Here is a 7,772-nt window from a genome sequence, read left to right as displayed (position 1 = left end):
CTTTAATTTCTTGTCTTTAAGGAATAATTACTCATTTGTATTTTTAAAAAATTTGTGTGAGAAATATGAAAGGTCAAGATTTTGAAAAGAGAATAAGAAGATTATATATATATATATATATATATATGAAAATTATAAAAAATTTAATTTAGTAAAGGACAAAATGGTAATTCAACTTTTTTATTTTGGAGCTCTCCACTTATAATAATATATGATATATATATATATATATATATATATATATATATGGAAAAATGTATGACTAAACATATAAAAATAAAATTAGTAAGAAGAACTGATTGGAAAGTTTGAAATTTTACTTCCTCCTTAAGTTCATTTCCTCAAATAACACTCCCAGACTACCCACCTTCACCTAAATCCTCATTTCTTTTCAGCTGCTTTTCTCTGTTCACTAAGAAGACAAGTAAGAATACCCAAAAATATACTACTTTTGATGAATATTTGATTTTAATTCTTTCATTTTACATTCGATCTGTCTTTCTTCACAGTATCCTAAGAAGAGCTCACAGTAAACTGGTAAGTTGTATTAGGCATTGTCATCACGTTGTTGGTCTATCATTATGTTGCAAAGACTTTTCACTTTTGATTTTGCACTCTTGTTGAATTCTTCAAAAATATACTATTTTTGATGAATTTGATACTCACTTATTGACATTTTTTAAGAGTCCGAACAACATGATTCTAACTCTTACCTTTATTTAATATTTATCAACTTATTACTTATATTATTATGCTAACAATACATATAAAAATTGTCTCACTTAAAAGATATTTTTCAATGTTGAGTTGATAAATTCTTATCTAAAACTAGTAATTGAAAAAATAATATTAAATACTAATAATTTTAATCTAAATAGTGTAAATTATTATTATTTTTTTGAATAAATATGTATATAGAATGTATTTATACTTTAGACCGTGAATTAAAATTTCACTTTATGCCCCCAATTACGCTGAGTCACTCCTATACCAAACATGTGTATTTCTTCTATCTTAGAATAGCAACTTAATTATTAATTAAATGTTAAATTTTGGATACTTAAGGGGAGGTGAATGGTGCCAAAATGTTGCACAATGTCTTCAGAGGAAGAATAGCAAGTACGACTCTAGTGCAAAAATAGAAAAACAAAGTCTAATTCTCTTGGATGTTGAGTAATGAACAGAAATTTAATCCAGGTAATCTTCTATTTAATATTTTATTCATTTAATATTTATTATTTTCTTTTTTTAATTGGGGATAGGAGAAGGGAAAATGGGGAGGGAATTGTAAAGGATTGGCTTCTCAGAGTAGATTCTTAGTATATTTAAGGGAAAAGGCTCAAATGTGTCAACGAACTTTCAGAAAAGATTTATTTATGCTATCAGTTAAAAGTTTGACTCATTTATGCCATTATAGTTCAACAAAAAGCTCATTCATGCCATTATTTTTTAACAATGATTTTTCAAAACTATTTTTGACACTAAGTAATTATAATTCGGCCACGTCATCAATTTTTTAAATTAATTAATTCAAAAAAATTAATTAAATTTTTATTCAGAATTTTGACTTTTTTAATTAAAAATTTTATGATGTGGCCAAATTATAATTGACCACGTGTCAAAATGATTTTGTAAATCACTTTTAAAAAATAATGGCATGAATGAATCTTTTCTTAAACAGTAATGACATAAATGAACAAAACTTTTAATTGATGGCATAAATGAGCCTTTTATAAAAGTTTAATAGCATATTTGAGTCTATTCCTTATATTTAAACTAAGTAAAAGATTAAGTTGTGATGTTTAAGGAAACTACTTCTTCCTAATCCTTGACGCCTAGTTCTCGTATGTTTCTTCGCTATTTGGTTTCCTATATATATGTATATATTCATTATTGTTGTACATATTTTTATATATGAATAAAGAACTTTTTCATGGTATCCGATCCTTCTAGTTTAACAATCAATTTTTTTTTCTTTTTCGTTCTGAATAAAAATTACGAAAAAGGGTCAAAATTGACCTTGAACTATGTGAAATAGATCACTTGTACCCTCTATTGCATTTTGGGATAAATTGGTCAAAATTTAGTGGGTATACTAGTTGACAAGTTTAGGTGACAGAATTTGTGCCATGTGGCATGCCACATCATAACTGTTAAATCTTGAGGATATTTGTGGTCTTCTAAGATAATATTGGGGGTATTTTTTATCTCAAAATACAATAGAGGGTATTAGTGGTTTATTTCACATAGTTTAGGAATAATTTTGATCCTTTTCCGTAAAAAAATATCAATAAAAAGCGACCTATCCTAATGGGAGAAACTAATGGGGACACTTCTGCCTTGTGAACTTTAGTTGTTTCAACAAATGCTTGGAAACCTATTTTCCTACGCCTAATCTCACTCACTAGTTTCTAGTAAAGCTCACATTGACAAATTTTCTACTTTTATAGACACATTTTCTTCCAATGATTTGTGGTTGTGGTCTTAACCATTATATTGATGGTAGCTAACCAGTACCATCACACACTTTGAATGTTGATCTACCAAATCTTTCATATAAGATTTGGGTGCGTCATGATCAACCCGTCTTGTGTTGGATAGTTGCTTCAGTTACAGTGAGAGTTCTCCCTCAATTCGTTAGAGTAGAAACAGCTCGTGCGGCTTTGGAAAACTTGTGGCAGCCTATGTCACTGGGTCTAAGCCATTGATTCTAGAACTTAAGGCATAATTACACAACTTTCGACGTTATAATGACTCATCTACTGCAACAGATGACTTATCCACTGGATACATATTATACTACCAGATCAAGTTGGGATAGAACCAGAAGTTTGTATGAACAGATAAGTTATTTATTCCAATAGATGAGTCATCTGATGCACCAAATAACTAATCTGTTGCAATAAATGGCTTACTTATTGGACACATGTTATAGTAACACGCCAAACTGGGATAAAACCAAAACTTTGTTCAAGTAAGTTGTTGCAATGGATAACGAACTTGTTACAACAGATTACTGACTTGTTTGGACAATAATTGTGCGTATGATTTTTAACCATATATAGTTACTCAAATTTACTATATAATCATGCCAAAATATATAAGTATCTCCAAATCTATGCCTTAGTTTCAGAGTCACATCTATATACTTATAGTAAGATCCTTTTACCCCCCCTAATTTATTTTATAAATAATTTTCTACCCTTTTAGGCCTACATGACACTATCAATCATATAGTTCAAAAAATTATCAGCATGCCGAGGGGCCAGAAAATAGTGCCACATAGGCCGAAAAGGAGTAGAAAATTATTTATAAATAAGTCTGGGGGGGAGGGGGGAGAGGGGGGGGGGTAATAGAACCTTAGTATAGTATTAGTGTGTCTCTGAAATTTTGGGCATAGGTTGGGTAGGGGGGGGAGTACTTATGCATTTTACATATAATCATTATTAAATAATTTTAATAAATTCTTTTAGGTACCGTTAATGGAAAAATCAATAATAGTTGTTGACAGTTACGGTGAATGAATCGAGAACATCAATCTTGTATCTCATTTTTATAATACAGTGAACATGTAGAATAGAGTTGAGTTCTATGGCCATTTCAATCAAATAAGCTATATGGTACCCAAGGTAGCAGAGCTTCTTGAAGCAGTTGGATTTCATAGATGGAGCATGACATTTTGCCCGAGAAATGTGTACAATATTTATATATTGAGTATCTTGTTTGATCTTATTATAATTATATATCTTATTAATTTTTTTTGTATAGGTAAAATGTTATGACTTCAAAGATTGCTAAATCTGTGAATGCAATATTTGAAGTTGAAAGAAAATTTCCTATATCGTTACTTTATTTCAAGAAATAAATATGAAATTTGAAAGATATTTCACGAGCGACAAAGAGAGTTGGTCAACTCAGAAAACAAACTTGTTTCTTCAATGTGTAAAAATATTAACCCAAGCATAAAACAAACTTGTCTCCTCCATATGTTGACCCAAGAAAATCTGGAAGAAGGCGAACAAAAATGAGGCGTGGAGTCGAAAAATCATTTCCAACAAGAAAAAAATAACTGTTCAATATGTAAAATATTGACCACAAGAGAACTGTTTGCCCGGTTCAAAATGTCCCCTAAATATTGTAACAGTAAAATAGCTTTATTGTTTACTTAGTTAAGAATTTGATAATTTTAATTTCTTTTTGTTGATTATATATGTTCAAATCAATCAATCAATATATATATAAATCTGATTTCAAAACCGCTGATGTGGCATGCCTCTAAGGGCTAGAAAAATATTCATATTTTTTTAAAATCATTTTTTAAAATTTTAAAATACTAAAAGAGTCTCTTAAATATTGAAGATAATCACAATTAAAAGTCATTGAATTATAATTACTTCAGTGGATGTCATTTATCTTTTCATATTTATATGTTACTAATTATTATACTAACTATAAATACTAAAGCAAATATCTAACACTACATAACATTTTGTCCTTTTTCATTCATAATTTCCTTTCAATTCTTCTTCTTTTTATTTGAAACTCTTTTTCCAAGAAGTCTTTTTCTTTCTTTTTTCCCCTTTTTTTAAATTGTTTTTTATGTTAGCATTGTCAGTGTTGTCCACAATTTATTATCTTAGTATGTAATTTTCATGCTTGATTTTTTTATTTTATCTTAGATTCATCTTAAAATATTGAATAAATTAAATAAATGTCCTCTATTAATCATTTCCATTTAAATTTTTACATTAGTTCCTTTATTATTTTGTATATGTACGTTACAATATACCCAACTGGACAACGATACGTGAAACTCATTTTATGTGTTGCAAATATTCAATTTTCTCCCTAAATTTCATTTATTAATTTAGTTATTATTATAATTTGTATGTATGAATGCCATATTTAATCTATCCATATTTGGGATATTCTTCACCATTATTATTTATCTCTTCCCCTACTTTTTAAATATTTTTTGTATTACTTATGTTTCTATAAGGAAATGTAGAAATGATCAATGCAGTAATTGTGAAATTTAAAAGGTAAGTTTCGTTGTAATTTAATAAATACAAAAATGTGAAAATTCATTATTTTAATGGCATTTGCCATATGAGTTATTATGTATTGTAGTTATATCATATTTGCACATAGAAATATAAAACATTGCAAATGATTGAGAAGCTCAGTCAATGTTGGGTGCTGGTGATATTTTACTTTTTATTTTTAAGGTGAGATTATATATTTTCTTTTATATAAATGGATGATAAGAATATTTATCTTTTTCTATTTATGCATTTTTCAGAAAAAAATTATTAAAAGACATGAGTGTTTATGAATTGTTAACCTTGAATTATGATATTATATTTTTGAGGAGTGTTGCTTGGAGGCTCAAATTTATTTTCTTTTATATGAATTGATGGTAAGAATATCTATCTTGTTTTATTTATTCAATTTTAAAAAGAGATTTATTAAAAAATATGAGTTTTTATGAAATGTGAACCCTGAATGATTTTATAATTTGCAGGAGAAAGTGTTATTTGGAGTCTCAACCTAAAAAGGTTGTTAAAAAATTCACACATATCAAAAGAAGTGATAATATCTATTTTCTTTTCTATATACATTTTTCAGAAGTAAAATATTAAAATGTGAACTATAAACAATAATTTTATATTTTGAAGGAAGAAGTGTTATTTGGAGTCTCAACCTAAGAGACACATTTGAAAATCAATAACAAAGCGAGATTGCTTAAAATTCACACATACAAAAAGAAGTGAAAATATTTATTTTCTTTTCTATATACATTTTTCAAAAATAGCATATTAAAAGACCTGATCATCTATAAAATGTGAATCGTAATTATAATATTATATTTTTGTAGGAACAACTTAAATTCAAGTTCAAGAAATTATTTTAGAAGCCAATAAATAAAAAAATATTGCTCAAAAATTCATACAGAAAATGAGATTGTTCGTTATTTATATTATGAATTGTTAATTCTTTATCCTTATAGTTGCAAGAGAAAAAGAAAGTAAAACAAGAACAAGACACCAAAGAGAGTTTGCTTCACTACATTTTTTTATATAAATTTATTAAGACACAATGAATATGACTATAAATCAGAAAACTTTATAGGCAATTGTCCACTTTTATTGTACGATTTTTTTTTGTTATTTAAAAAATGAAAAATAATTTATGAAAATTGGGATTGTGTAATGCAAATTATTTTTGACTTTTTGGCAATGATTGGATTTAAAATCTTTTTATTATTTCTCAAAATTTTAAAAATTATGAGTTAAAGTTTAAACTTTCATAGTTAAATTGAGTTTTCCATAGTTGAAATTCAAAATAAATAAATAAAAGTAATGATTAATTACCTCCTTTTAGTTACTTATGATTGGATGGACACGACATATATAAATTTGTAGAGGAGTAAAAAAAATTAGATTGTTTAATTTTTAAAATTATTTTTACCATACAATATTCATTCTTTATTTTTCTAATAAAAGTTTAATTTCTTATTATTCATTATTTTTCTATTTCTTTTTTAAATTTTAAGTCGCGAAAATTTAAAATGGTAAAATCATAAAAATGAAGGTCAAATGATAAATTGGGTTTTTACAATTCAAAACTTTCTTTTTTATGTTTCTACGTTTTTTATTTTTTTTATTTTCAAGTTTAAATAACTAATTTAAATAGGTTGTTGCATTTATATTGAAATGTTTTTCATCAATGCTTCCATATAAATGAAAGGAAAAATTATGTATAGATAAACATGTATATAACTTCTTGAATCAAATTTTCTTTTACTTACAAAAATAAGGAGCTTAAGTTTAGCGATATAAAAAATATTGTTAGAAGATAAAGACTCTTATTTAATATTATAAAAGATATAAAACTTAAATACTAATAATATACTTAATTAAAATTTGAAATCTGATTTAATCATTAGGATGTTACTATAGAAAATATTTGAAGTACTCAACTATTCTAAAAAGTTAGTTAGTGAATTTAACGAGTTATTAGACCGCACAAAGTAGGGCTAAATTCACTAGTTTATTATATAAAATACATCAGTCGTGTTCATCCGTTGCAATTAGAGTAAAATCTGCACTAAGATAACCACAAAATATTGGATCAAAATTCCATCAGAAAATTGACCAAAACATACCAAATCAGTTATAAGAATTGCACCTAAACAACTTCGAATGGACAAGAAATGGAAACTATATTAGAACTGAGCAAAACTGATATTAATTCAAAAACAATTTCTAAGAACATTAACATGAACCAAATCCATAGATTTTCTAATCTTAGTTTCTTTATAATAGTAGCTTCATTTTCGTTATTCATTTATACGTCAATTGAAATATGTTTCCAATCATAAGTAATGCGGTTATAGAACCACCATAGTGCCACAACAACTTCAGTAATCGAACAAAGCTCTTCTATATCCTTCTCTAGCGTGATGATGAAAGTTGATGTGCCATAAGTGATTGCAAATGATATAATTGTCAACCACATGATAATTACCAAAGCCCATATGAGAAGCTTTTTCGTGTCTTGCGTAATGATTAAGAAGTCTACTTAATGTCTTAAAATTGCTATATGGCTTAATTGCTAATTGTTTGTATTAACCAAAGTGATGACATTTTTAGTATGATTTTTTGAGATGAGTTTTAATTTTTTCTCGAGGACGAACAAATGTTTAATTGTGGGGTGTTGATGTGAAGTTAAAATACACATTTTTATCATTATTTACCTCATATTTATTA

General features: G+C 26.8%; 1 long non-coding RNA gene across 1 annotated transcript; it reads left to right on the top strand.

The window, feature by feature from the left end:
* Positions 1–301: 301 nt before the first annotated feature.
* LOC138337729 (uncharacterized) lies at positions 302–3,832 on the top strand. The gene is made up of 3 exons (XR_011211118.1): positions 302–537; positions 1,066–1,197; positions 3,474–3,832. It is a non-coding gene; the product is annotated as an uncharacterized lncRNA (long non-coding RNA).
* The last annotated feature ends 3,940 nt before the right edge of the window (positions 3,833–7,772 follow it).

Source organism: Solanum lycopersicum, chromosome 8 (assembly GCF_036512215.1).
Source record: "Solanum lycopersicum chromosome 8, SLM_r2.1".
Classification (NCBI taxonomy): Eukaryota; Viridiplantae; Streptophyta; class Magnoliopsida; order Solanales; family Solanaceae; genus Solanum; species Solanum lycopersicum.
This window is presented reverse-complemented; position numbering and strand designations above follow the sequence as displayed.